At 33.4% G+C, this 15,000-nt stretch overlaps 1 protein-coding gene and 1 non-coding gene across 3 annotated transcripts in view; one reads left to right on the top strand and one right to left on the bottom strand.

The window, feature by feature from the left end:
* Window positions 1-15,000, top strand: part of LOC115218045 (Down syndrome cell adhesion molecule) — a 665,166-nt gene that overhangs the window by 151,957 nt on the left and 498,209 nt on the right. The gene's annotated exons all lie outside the window — the stretch shown is intronic.
* On the bottom strand, window positions 9,274-9,380 carry LOC115218167. Its single transcript, XR_003882223.1, has one exon. It is a non-coding gene; the product is annotated as a U6 spliceosomal RNA (small nuclear RNA).

Here is a 15,000-nt window from a genome sequence, read left to right as displayed (position 1 = left end):
CCTATTAAAGGTTGGCTTCACTATATTACTGCATTAACCCTTTCGTTACCAACCCAGCTGAAACCAGCTCTGGCTCTGAGTATAAATGTCTTGTTTTCATAAGTTTTGAATTAAAATCTTCCACCAAACCTTAGTTTCAATTTACGTTCCTAACACTCACTGAATAATAACTAAGTTATTTTACTAAATTCTTTGTTATATTTAACCCTTTCATTACCAACCTAGCTGAAACCAGCTCTGGCTCTTTAATACAAATGTCTTGTTTTCATAAGTTTTGAATTAAAATCTTCCACCAAACCTTAGTCACAGTTTATGTTCCTAACACTCACTGAATAATAACTAAGTTATTTTACTAAATTCTTTGTAATATTTAAAGTAATTGAAAGAAACGCAGAGCATCTCAAAATAAAATACAATAACAAAAGGGTTAATATGCCTTAGTCTCTTCCTGTATTAAAACATAGCCAAAGTCTCCCAAGACATTTTGTTTCCTTTAACATTTATCACCTGCAACAAGTGATACATCTATTCCTGTAAACATATTTAAATGCTTCCTATGTGTGCTAGCAGCAGCTACCTTATAGCAACACTGACTGATTATATCTCTAATGAGTTCCCCACCTTCCTTTTTATTTCAACCCCCACCCCCTCTCGTTCTCCCCTTCTTTTCCCTGTGTGCATGTTCATGTTCTGAGACACATGCACATTTATACCATGTGTGAAATCCCCTGAATTTTTGTTCTTTTAATTTTCTTTTTCCTCTTTAAATAGTTTACATACCTTTTCTTCTTCAATCATGAGTTTCCACACATTTTCTGCAAGTTCTTTTCAGTAATATCATTAATTAATTGCCTGATTCTGTCATTTGCTTATTTTGATTTCACTATCACTAACACAGAAAAGAGAATGAAAATTAGATAATTTTCTGTTACACTTCCTATTTTTATTTTATTTTATTTCCATTGATCCCAGGTTTCGATAGTCATCTTTTCAATTGCAGCAGTGATCGTGATTGTCTATTTGAGATAAAGTGTCTACATATGTGCAACTGTGTGCCTGTGTGTCTTTGTGTGGGAGTGAGAAAGAAAGAGAACAAGAGGTAGAGAGGAAGGAGTAATAATTAATTTTAAAAAAAGAAAAAATCCGAACAGTGTTTACCCAAAGTAGAGCAAGCATCTGATTTTGAAACCAGGACAACTTCGCAGCAGAATGCAATTTAGTTTCTTTACAAGCATTATTCTAATTAAAGGGATAGATATTTTCTCCTAAGTATGTATGTTAGCTTCAGGCAAAACACTCTGGAGAGAGTTCTTTTAATGAAAGCCTTTATTATGTTGTTTTCTCATTTTATATATATATTCAAATTAACTTTTTTTTTTTTCCTCTCGTCATTCTTGGAGGCACCTATTGTCACTGAACTGTTCCGACGATTCCCAAGAGTGTGCTCAAAGCTCTCATAATTTACTTCAGACTGTTTTTTATTTGTGTCTTTGTTTATATTTGTTCCTTTTGTCCTGTTTTGTTATATTTTTTATTCTTTTTCGGAATATGTTTTTTTTATTTGCGTATTCTTTCTATTTTTAAGAGCCTCAATTTTTCTGTTCTAAGTAGAAAGAATTTTCTAACAATTTATTTTAAATTCTTTACATCTTTGTTAACATAAATCTGTAAGCATGAAGTGTCTGGGAGAGAACAGGAATATGTGCACATGTATGTGTGTGTGAGGAACGAGGCTAGAATGTGTGTGTGTGTGTGTGAGAGAGGGAGAGAAAGAGAGAGAGAGAGAGAAAGAGAGAGAGAGAGAGAAAGAGAGAGAGAGAGAAAGAGAGAGAGAGAGAGAGAGAGAGAGAGTGAAAATGTGAGTGTGCTATGTAGACACGGGTGTAAATAGCATTTCACTTCTAGAAATATCTATAAATGTTTGTATGAGTTTGTATCTTTTTTCTTTGTTTTCTGAGACATTTTAACAAATTAATTAGGAAATATTAGAAAATATTTACTTGCGGGATTTAAATATCCCCCAAGCCGTCTCTCCATTTTAATGCCAATACCATGAAGCCTATTGTGCAGTAAGACAATGGAGAATGATGTTTCCAAAACCAGTTCTTTACAAAAGAAGTGTTCACTAATATAATGGTATTAAAAATAAAACAAAAAAAGCTAAAAAATGTTTTGTTTGCTTTTTAATCTATTAATTTCTTCTACAAGAAGTTTACTTCCCAAATATGTAGTTCTTGGTTCAGTCCTACTGCATGACCCCTTGGGAAAGTGGTCACTAATATAGCCTTGGGTTGACCAAAGCTCTGTGAGTGGATTTGATAGATGGAAACTGAGAGAAGCCTGTCATACATATATGTGTGTGTGTGTGTGTTTGTGTCTGGTTTGTCTTCCATCACCATTTGACAACTAGTGTTGCAGTGCATACATTCCTGTAACTTAGCAGTTCAACAAAACAGACTGATAAAATAAGTACCAGGCTTAAAAAAAAAGCACTGAAGACAATCCATTCCACCAAAATTTCTTCAAGAAGGTGCTCCAGTATGGCCACAACCTAATGCTTCAAACAAGTAAAAGATAAAAAATAGTAGAAACATTAGAGCTTTGTGGTATTTTTTCTGGCTCTTTGCATTCTGTGTTCAAATCCTACCATGAACTACATGGGGGGGGGGCAGAGATGGGTAGATTAATCTGTTGTTCAGTTTAACTCCAATGCTGGGTGCCTTTATTTGAGTTCACTCTTTTAAAAAAGCATTCAGAAGTCAGGTGTCTGGTTTAAGGAGATGTTGCTACCCCCTCTGCACCTTCCTCTGATTTCCGAGGCCCCATAATAGTGTCATAAGCATAAATTTCTCTTCTAAGAGATAAGACTATTATAAATAAAAGCATGCAGTGGGTAGTCCTGAGCTTTTAATCTCAAAATCCCTCTATTAAGTTTGTTGATTTCTGGTAATCTTTCAGGTCATTTCCTTTGCAATTTAAAACTGCTCTCCCTAAAGACCAAAAGTAAAGGTCTCAGTCGGATTGAACTTAAAACATAAAAGTACATAGCTAAATACTTTTTAATTTTTTAATATTTGAATTCAAAAAGCTGCTTACCTTGTTTTTATGGCATTTAAGTGGTCAAGATCCCAACATCCCCCCACTAAACAGGACACCGACCAGTTGCAGAGTTGAAGGGCAGCAATTTTTGTAGGGAGGACCACAAGCTGATCAAATCACTCCATGTACTTGATTTCTACTTTATTATGTCAATACCAAAAGGGTAAAAGCCAAAGTTGATCTTGGTAGGATTTGAACTGAGTAAGTTAAGATATGGAAGAAATGCCGCTCACATTTTGTCTTCATGTGCCACTGAATCTGCCCACTAACCCTCTCGTATAGCTAAGTACTACATGACATTTGATCTGTCAATTTACTAAGTCTGTTCATAGACTGTGCTTCTTACTTCACCATATTACAACTCATAATGCAGAACAGCGTCAGAAACACACACAAACTGTACAAAATAAATAACAAAATAGTAATATAATTTTACAAAGCAGTCCAAAATCTAATTACAACTTTTTTTAATTAAAGTAATTCAACCAAATTAGTAAACTTGATCTGATCCACTAATGATTACCATATTCCAAAAATTTAGCGATAGTCATTTAGCAACAATCTTAGTTAACTTTAGATAACTACTGCACTGTAGTATAATTAATTTAATTAATTAAAAATTAGCTGATCCAACGAAACTTCAAAAATACTGATAGTATTTCTTCAAGTTTTAGATACCGTATATAGGTAACTGGTTCAATGTTGGTAAATTTTCCTTGCAATAAGTAGAAGATGTTTAGTATTTTATCTTAGTGAACACTAGTAACTCTCTGCTACTACCATTGTTTAGTGTCTACCATAAGTTACTCCATTATCTTACCTGTTGAGTTCATGAATTCTTTCAAAACTGCTTATTTCAAACATGGTGTTACAACACTGAATCTTCCCATTCCTCCTTTCTCTCATGTGTGTAAGTGTGTGTGTGAATTTATATATGAGTATGTGTGTGTGTGTATGTATGTATGTATGTATGTATGTATGTATGCTTGTATGTATATATTTATGCACACATGTATGTATGTATCTAAGTATGTATGTATGTATTGGGTCATCCCATAAATAACGCAGTTTTTTTTATACTTCTTATATTTTTCAAAATTAAAATAAAGTTCTTTTTTAATCTAGAATATACTCTCCTTCATTTTCTATGCTCTTCCATCTATCTGGTAGACTTGCAAGACTCCTCATCCTAAATTCACCCATCCATGATGAAAAATACTCCTCCAGTACTATTCTGACCTTGTCTACAGAATTCATATTTTTTCTGTTCAAAAGATTTAGAAGACTGTAATGTAAATGATAATCAGATGGGGCAATGTTTGGTGAATATGGTGGATAGGCCCCTGCTTAACTTTTGCATCCGTTTGACACAACGGAACAATTGAGAGTTTGAAAGAGGAAGTGTGAAAGAGACATACCAACATGTGTGCTATTATTTTTGTATTCAGCTTTTTTATATGGATTCGGTAGTTTCAGGTCAGAATTCTTTTGCATTTAGTCTCAATCAAAAACCTTTCTGTCCTACTATTTCAGCCATAGTCTTGAGTTTTTTTTGTTTTTTTTCTTCTTTTTTTATTCATTTCTACTTTGCTCAGTCTTGTTAAAAATTGACCATTTAAGATAATTTCTTACCAACATCTTAGCATGAGGTTTTGAAATTCAATTTTCAATTTAGTTTTTAGTTTTTGTAAGGCTTCTCTAGTCACATCTCCTGCATTATCACAGCTTTCACTTGTTACTTCAACCCTCTGTTTTACATTTGTTGGCTTCTCTGAGAATGTAAAAAGATTTTTCTCATTTTTGCTCATGTTCTGTAGCTAATTGTATTAGTTTACGCTTGTTCTGTTCTAGATATTTTTATAGTCTTACTGAAGATGCTCTATAAAAATTTTTTGGTAATAATAAGAAGACTCCTAACTCTTTGTATTAATAGCAAGTATATCTTTCTGTATAGCTTTTTTCCCCTGCAAGTGATCTGTTAAAGATGTATACATTATTCTCCTTATTTTCATCCTAAGTTTTACTAATTCACTTACCAGTGAGAATATCATATCAATATTAGCAACCAGCATCTTAATTTTGGCATTTAGTTGTGTTTAAGAATTAATCTAATGCATTTATAACATTCCTTCCTAATCTGATTTTACATACATTTCTATCTACTCTCTAGTCTCTTTTACATGGTGTGTTTGCACAGATAAATCCCACTTGATGTTAATCCTCTCCAATAACAATTTATGGCTGGTGTTGGTACCATTTTTTATTTTCCATTTTTTCCTACTTTGAATCTAAACTGCCTACTTACCTTAAAGCATCTTACATCTTTTATATTCTTTTCATGTCATCTTACAAGTGTCAACACATAGCTGACAGTATCATCTGTTTTACTTGTTGCTTCTATCTATTTTAACTGTAACATGGTTTGTTCAAATTTTTCTGTTCTTGTGTTATTATTGTCAAGATTTCTGCTTCTGTTTCTGTTTTTTTTTTTTAACCAGTTCATGTCAACATCATTATCATTGTTGTTGTTATTGTCCAATACCTATCCACTTAAACCTATATTTTTTTTTTTTCATTCTCCCCTTAAGATTTATGTGAATTAAGTAAACATATCTTGCGAGATGCAAGCTATTAATATACATCTGCCTCGCAGGATTTACATTCAAGAGGTAAAAATCAAGCCATGATTGGCTCAACTTTCACTTTATTTAGCATAACCATCATCATCATCGTCATCCTTGTCATTACATCGTCAACATCAACTGTCCTCCATGTTTCTTTCCTATAATGCAATATTAAAACAAACAAGAAGAAAATTACCGAGAAAAATTCATTGCACATTGGTTATCAGGTTTAAAAATGCATGCGTAAAGATTGAATGCAGCAATACAAAGGTCATATGATGAGAGAGACAGAGCGAGAGAGAGAGAGAGATAAATGAAGACCAGGATTGGATTCATACAAGCTTTGTGTAAGAATCAGTGCAAAGCTGTAGGCTGCAAAGGAGATAGGGGGAGTAAGAAAACAGAGAGAGGGAATCAGAAGATCAAAGTTCAAACTCAATTTACATTATATGAATGGGGATGACATAAACTGAATTGCTTTTACTGAGAGGCATTCTAGCACTTTCTGAATTTTTCCTTCTTCATACATATATACACAGACGCACATATTAACATACTTGATCAAATTATTCAAATGTATATATATATATATATATATATATTTATATAGATATGTAGGGAGGGAGAGAGAGTGATACATATATACATATATATAGTTGTAACTCGATGTGTGTGTGTGAGTATGAATATTTGTATATCTATATGTGTGTGTGTTGGTTTGACTATCAGCATGGGTGTATATATATATATATATGTATATATATATATATATATGAGTGTGAGTATGTATAGGTGCTTATAAAAATTAAATATATATGCATGCATGTATATGTATGTATAATCATAGATAAGTGAACGGGAATAAATATGCATGTGATGTATGCATATATATGTGTGTGTGTGTGTGTGTGTGTGTGTGTGGTGTGTGTGTGTGTGTGTGTGTGTGTATGCTTGGTCTAGTCTTCTGACTTGCCAGCTCGTGAAAGTGTCCAACCCATACCAGCATGAAGAATGGGCATTAAATGATGATGATGATGAAGATGATGGTAATGATATATATATGTGAGTATGTGTGTGTATGTGTGTGTGTGTGTGTGTATATATGTATATATATATATATACATACACATATATGTATGTATATATATGTATACATATATATATATATATATATATATATATATATATATATATATATATATATATTATATATATATACATACACATATATGTATGTATACACATTTTCAAGTGCGTGCATACCTGAGTATATATACTTTACTGTAAATTACATCGTGGTTCTTCAGTGATTAAAAGTGTAACGGCTATTAGGTTTGTCATAGAAATACAATATTAGAGTGAACAGGATATAGGGGATATTGTAAACTGGGGAGAGAGAGAGACAGAGACACAGAGAGAGGGGGGAAGGGGGGAACAGAGAGAAAATGGTGAATTTCCATGGTAGAGAAAGCATGCTCAATAGCATTTAACTCTAACATGTCTGATCAGTTTGTTTACCATTTTAGAATAGAAGAGGTCAAAATAAATTGGTTTAAAAAAAAATAAAAACGAAGAAATAAAATCAAAATGAATCTTCCTCTTCTGTACAATTGAATAATCTACCCAGGTATACAAAACATATTACACACGCACACACACTCACGCATATACTCACATAAATATTCCTTTACATTTTTGCTTGCTTTTCAAATATTTTGTTAAATTTTTTTGAAGATATCATTGCAAAGCCAACCGTGCTGTTGCCATCTCAAGCATGGTTATTATATTTTAATATACTTTTAAAAGTTATTATTTATGCAGCCTGGTAACTAAGGGGAATATTCATGTGTCTGGGGTTAAAAGTAATTGGGAAGAGGTTTTTATCCCCTTACTCTGTAGAAGTTCATATTTTGGCAATGTGCTGTGCTTGAGAGGACTTGTCAAGCCAATTGCACCTGTGCTGGTGGCACATAAAGAACATCTTACGAATTTTGGGCCTCACGAAGGCAAAGTGACTGAGTTCCTTTCAAGTGTTGGGCCTGATGGAGGCATAGTGGCTGAGTTCTTTTTGAGTGTTGGGCCTCACTGAGGCAAAGTGACTGAGTTCCTTTCGAGTGTTGGGCCTCATGGAGGAAATGACTAAGACCTTTAGCAATATGTTATGCTTGTGAAGAAGATCTATGAAACTGGGCAAAATCACAGTTGTGGCAGATACTAGTGTCACGCAAATTGGCACTCATGTCGGTAGCACGTAAAAGCACCCATTACACTTTCAGAGTGGTTGGCGTTAGGAAGGACATCCAGTCATAGAAAACCATGCCAGATCAGACTGGAGTCTGGTGCAGCCTTCCAGCATGAAAGCCCAGTCAAACCATCCAACCCATGCCGACATGGACAATGGACGTTAAATGATGATGATGATGATGATGATGATGATGATGACGATGATGACGATGACGATGATGATGATGATGATGATGATGATGACGATGATGATGATGATGGTCACCACTCAGCAAGAAACAGGAACATTTTTAGCAATCTTAGTCTTCTACTTCTTATTTGTGCTTCAGAAGAAGTAAAAGATCCTTTATTCCATGTCAGCTGTAAGAGACTAGCTCTGACACCCATGCAGAAGGTTCAAAGTCACCAGTGTCTTGTACACTCTGAGCCTTATTGGAAAAGCAATGGAATTGCCTTTTGATATGTTGTCAGGCAGCAAGTCAAGAAATATGCCAGCAGACAGGAACCATTCCATGGGCAGGTAAAAAAAACTGAAAGCTTGCCTGGAACAGTCATGTTTCCCATCAAAAATCTCTGTCCAATATTTATTCTTCAGGGCACAGTTGAGAGAAGGCGAAAGAAAGCCAGCCAGATAAAATCCTGGTCTGACAATATTAAGAACTGGACAGGAGACAACACAGCAACCCTCCCATGCATGGCAGAGAACAGGGACCTGTGGCTGAGTATGGAAGCATCTAGTGTGGTAACCCAAAGAATGCCTGATGTGTCTTTTACTTAGCTTCCTGGTTTCTCTGCTTTCTGTTTGTTTCTTGGTTTGTTTTGCAAATTTATTAATTTCAGCAATGTCCAAAAATAAACTTCTTTCTCTTTTACGCAGAATATAGAATTTGTACATTTATAGAATTTGTACATTTATAGAATTTGTACATTTATGATGGATATATTCTCAAACATGTATATATATGTACATATATATGCATGTGGGTATATGTATACACACACAAATAAATAGATAGATGGCTCAGTAGATAGATAGATAGACAAACAGACAGAATTATTCAATGCTCTTCTTATTTCTTTATTGTCCACAAGTGGCTACACACAGAGGGGACAAACAAGGACAGACAAATGGATTAAGTCGATTATATCGACCCCAGTGCGTAAATGGTACATATTTTATCGACCCCGAAAGGATGGAAGGCAAAGGCAACCTTGGTGGAATTTGAACTCAGAACATAAAGACAGATGAAATACCACTAAGCATTTCGCCCGGATTGCTAACGTTTCTGCCAGCTCGCTGCCTTTAGAAAATATTGAATGCTTCACGAATTTGCATGTCTTCCTTGCGCAGGGGTCATGCTAATCTTCTCTGTATCATTCCAATTTTAGAATATGTACCGCCATGGTTAGTACTCTTCAATGCTCTTCTATTGCTTTGAATATCTCATACACACACACACACACACACACACACATACACACACATACATACACACTCACATACACACATATATATATATATATATATATATATATATATATATATATTCTCAAAATAGAATGGAAGGCAGACGTTAAACAATAATGATGATAATGATGGTGGTGATGGTGATGATGATAATGATACTATATGTATGTGTGTATGCACGCATGTATTCAGTAGCTCAGACTTTTATTCATATTCAATACACACAAATATGTATGTATTGAGTATAAATGTAGATGCAGGATAGATCATGATACAAACAACAAAAAAAAAAAAGAAAAGCAAGCACCAGATGGGACTGGATCTATACAGAAATATGCCAGTCTTTATTGTTGCTCTTATATATATATGTGCGTGTGTCTGTATTCTTATATACATACATGTATATATATATATATATATATGTGCATATATATATATATATATAGTGTTTTCATTGTCAACCAGTTCACATTAATTTTGCTTCTTTTACTTATTTAGTTGTTTTTTTTTTTGCTCTTTGTTTTGGCCTTTATCGAGTAATTGTCAGTTCTAACATAGAAATCAATACTCAAAACTTGCTATTGTTACTCAATAAATCCATACACTACAACATAGTTAATGAGGTACAGAAAATATTATAAGATTGGCAGTAAATAACAGGCATGTTGAGTTCTAGTCTGTTATCAGAAGACTACCTACGAGCACACACACACACATATAGACTGAAGTTAAGAGAGAGAGAGAGAGAGCATGGAGTATTCAAGGTTGAAGAACTGTCTTAGTGACCATGACATTTTAGGAATGTATGAAATAAGAGCAGCAGACTTGCATCGTTTATGCCAAGAAGAAACAGACATGGAAATATTTGTACAAGAGGTTTCTAAATATGGAGAATGTAAAAGAGAGGAAGAGAGGAACTTATTGTAGTAATTCCTCCAGAGAGACTAGTTTTGCTGAAGATGGCACCAATAGAGTACAGATACAGTAATGGATATGAAATCTGGTAAAGTACCTTGACCTCAAATGTAGTTATTGAGATGCTGAAAATACTCAAAGCAAGATATGCCCTGTCCACCCATATAATCAGTCAGGTAGTGCACAGAGGTTTAATACCCAATGTTGAATCAGGAATGATGGTGAGGGTCCCAGCTGATACAATGATATGATCAACGGAACAGCTTCCTCGTGAAATTAATGTACAAGTGGCTGAGCACTCTACAGACATGTGTACCCTGAACATAGTTCTCAGGGAGATTTAGTGTGACACAGAGTGTGACAAGGCTGGCCGCTTGAAATACAGGTACCACTCATTTCTGCCAGCTGAGTGGACTGGAGAAATGTGAAATAAAATGCCTTGCTCAAGGACTCAACTCATCGCCAGGAATTGAACACATGACCCTATGATTGTGAACCAAATGCTCTAACCCCTAAGCTATGCACCTTCACATATATACACACACACACACATACATATACCTACCTACATACATACATACATACATACATACATACATACATACATACATACATATATATATGTTATACACACACACACACATATACACACATATATATGTATAGATATATTTTTATCTCTCTTTCTCCCTCTGTATATGTACATGCACACACACACACATATACACACACGCATATATATATATAAATATATATACATATATATATATATACATATATATATACATATATATATATATATAATATATAATATATATATATATATTTATATTTATATAATATATTCATAGTATATATATATAGTGTGTATATATATATATATTAATTGTATATGAATCATATGAACATAAGTTAGTGTTTGTTCTGGTTTTGAAAATCCTGTTCAGAGTTTTTATTTTCATTTTAAGGTAATAACTTGATCGACTTTAGTAGTTCTGTGATTAGTAAGAAAGTTATAACCAATACCTTATATGTTTTCCAGTTTCATATCATGAGATTGTAGCTTCTGAATGTAAATTCTTAATTACAAATCAGGAACTCAACGTCACATATTAATGTCAAACCACAGTAGATCTCACATTATGGGTTATGATAATTACAATTGTCTGGAAATGGTGGAAATGATAAGAGAAATTTCAATAATATTTTATTCCAACCACAATGCGGTGCCACAAAATTTTCCAATTAACCACTGTACGCATTTGTTTTTGTACCTGAATAGTCAATCGTATTCTAAAGGAGAAACCATAAAATTGTTGAATTTCCAACCCATGTTTGATATCAACTGACACAGAAATATTGGAAAATATTATATCGGAGTTGTTGATAACACAAGAGTAAGTTGAAGCCTTTCAGTTTCAAGATGAATATTTTCCCTGACTTTTAATCAAACCTTACATAGTGACTTGGCTATATAGCACAATGTTGAATCATTCAAGAGAAATATTGGCAGAAAATATCTGTTGAATTCACCATGAAATTATTTTAGTATCTTGTTATATTTCCCTTGAAAGTTTACATTGTTGTCATGAAGGGTATGTAAATTTAACAAAAGTTACAATAAAAATATATCTTTGAACTTTTTTTTCAGATTATTTTTCTTTGTTCTTTTATCATTTTTTTTGTTTTGTTTTGTTTTTTGCTTGTTTTCCTATTTCTGTTTTGGAAGGTATTTCTTTCTTGATCTTTGTTGCATTCAGCACTTCCTGCATTCATATCCCTTGTCATAAATTGTCAATTGTGTGGAAATGTTTGAAATCTAAAATGCAAACATATTTTACAAAGTCATGCACACATGTATGCATACCTCCGTGCATATGCTCATAGCCACACAAACACACACACACACATACACACACACAAACACAAACACACACAAACTAATACAATAAAAGCACTTATATGTGTAGACGATGGAAGAACAACAAACCAATATCAAAATATTCATTTCATAAAGAATATACATACATATATATATATAATATGTATATTATATATATGTATTATATATATATATATATATATATATATATATGTAGATAGATAGATAGATAGATAGATGATGTATAAAATACACATATAAATTATACATACATACATACACACATATATACATATATATATGTATATATATATATCTATATATATATATATATATTATATATAAGAGAGAGAGAGAGAGAGAGAGAGAGAGAGAAAGAGAAAGAGATGCACATACATGCGGACACATATTTACACATAAATCTATCTATCTATGCATCTCTTTCTCTCTATCTTTCTATACACACACACACACATGTATGCATGTATATACATACACAGTAAAAAACAACATAAGTAAAATGTAAATAGTTAGTTTTACAATGGTTCTCTAAAATGTTTTTCGTAATAGCATTGTCCCAACTTATATATATATTTTCAGCCTTTGATGATTTGATTTTATTTAGATGGGAAGCTATGAAATATTTTGAAGACAAATAAAAGAATTTTAATGCAATGGGTGGGGTGAGGAATGCAGTGAACGTGGGGATATTAGTTGTGAAAAAAAAAATGGAAGAGAGAAGAAAAGATTAAAATATTGACCAAAAAGTAGAAATCTTAGTTATGGCCCAGAAAATATTTGTAATATCTCAGACCTATTATCTCAGTTTGACATCTTTGAGTTATGAAAAAGAAAAAAGAACTCTTTGTATTCAAAATATTTTTTTATATATATTCTCAAGATGGCTATCTTTATTCTGATATATCAAATGCAATAAAAATTTTTTTTTTCAACTTATATGTAAATTTTATATTCATATTGATCAAAAGTAATAGATTCTAACCTACATAGACAACATTCAAAGCTGTGTTTTGGCATCTCCTAAATTATAGCTTTTTTTTGTTTTTCTCTTTATTATCGCTATGAATTCACAATAACAATTTAGATTCCAAATTTACTCATGAGAATAATATTAGAATAAAAGAACTGTAACTTTTCTAATACCGCAATAGTAGTGCTACTGTTCAAGAAAATAGTTTTAGCAGTTATAGATATATTACACCAGTAATTAATTAATTCATTTATCAATCAATCAATTTATTAATTCAATGATGAGACAGCATGACAAGTGTTTAGGTTGTGAACTTGTTGACCATGATGAGCATGAAATGTCATTCATTGATGAGTAACCCTTGGTTACATGTACTATGCTGTCATAAATTGATTCAGGTGTCTATGTAGTCACAAGTAGACATACACCTCTCACAACCCCACCATCCTTGCTCAAATGGCACATTCAGTATGCGATAGCTGGAGGGCACAAGTATCTTACTGGTAGGTTGCGAGCTGGCAGAATCGTTAGCATGCCGGGCGAAATGCTTAGAAGTATTTCATCTGCTGCTATGTTCTGAGTTCAAATTCCACCAAGGTTGACTTTGCCATTCATCCTTTCGGGGTCGATTAAATAAGTACCAGTTACACACTGGGGTCGATATAATCAACTTAATCCGTTTGTATGTCCTTGTTTGTCCTCTCTGTGTTTAGTCCCTTGTGGCTAGTAAAGAAATAGGTATTCATTTAAAAGTGAATAGAATGGAGTAATGGGGAATTAAGTGCCTTGCTCAAGGACACAACATGCTACTCAGTTCAGCAATTGATTACCATTGCTTTATGGTCATGAGCTGAACACTCCGACCGTTAGACCACAGACCTTCACCATGACTATTAGGTTGGACATTATGTAGACCCCTGAACACAGCATGCAATCCTGCTTGCTTGTATTTGACAATTTAAACAAAAGAACAAAACCGTTGAATGGTTAGCAGAAGAAATGACATCCAAGAAAACAAGAATAATGTAAAACAATAAAACCCCACCAAAATGTGTGACTGAGCATTCAGCATGCTAATATAGTTATCACATTGTTATGGTTTCAATAACAGCTAGCTGTAAGTCATTGCTGTGACTGTGGTTCTTAAAGTACTGGTTATGGTGTTATGATTTCAAAATGTGTTAGCTATAAGCCTTTGCAGTGACTGAGTTTAAGGTTCTAAGATACTGATCACTTTGTTGTGATTTCAATGAGCGCCAACTACAAACCATCGCAGTTTGATTTTACTGTGCCCGTTGGACAATAAATTAGATTTCATTTCTACTTTACATTTCATTGATGTTAGAAAGCATATCTAAAGACAAAGTCCATTGCTATAGTAATATCAATGAACATTCCTATCTTTATAGGTGAATGTTGAATTCACCATGAAATTATTTTAGTATCTCTTATATTACTTTTGAATGGTTACATTGTTGTCACAAAGGATACATAAATTCAATAATAATTTGTTGGATCTTCATGCTTCCTTCAGGATGAATCAATCAGGGAGCCCCAAGTTCTCTTCCAACATGATTCACTGTCAAGGTTCACTATCTCAGCCTTCACTTCTTTGCTGATGCTTACATGCAGTAAGAGTTTATCTGGCTGTTATTTTCAGCTGTGTGTACTGGACCAATTTGAAGTGAAGTGCCTTCTTCAAGAACCAACCTCAGTCTTGTCCAAGAATCAAACCCATGTTTTAACAGTCATGTGGCCAACATTCTTACCATTATGC

This window comes from Octopus sinensis, linkage group LG12, assembly GCF_006345805.1.
Source record: "Octopus sinensis linkage group LG12, ASM634580v1, whole genome shotgun sequence".
In the NCBI taxonomy this organism is placed as follows: Eukaryota; Metazoa; Mollusca; class Cephalopoda; order Octopoda; family Octopodidae; genus Octopus; species Octopus sinensis.
The sequence above is the reverse complement of the archived record's forward strand: the minus strand, read 5'-3'. Positions and strand labels throughout refer to the sequence as shown.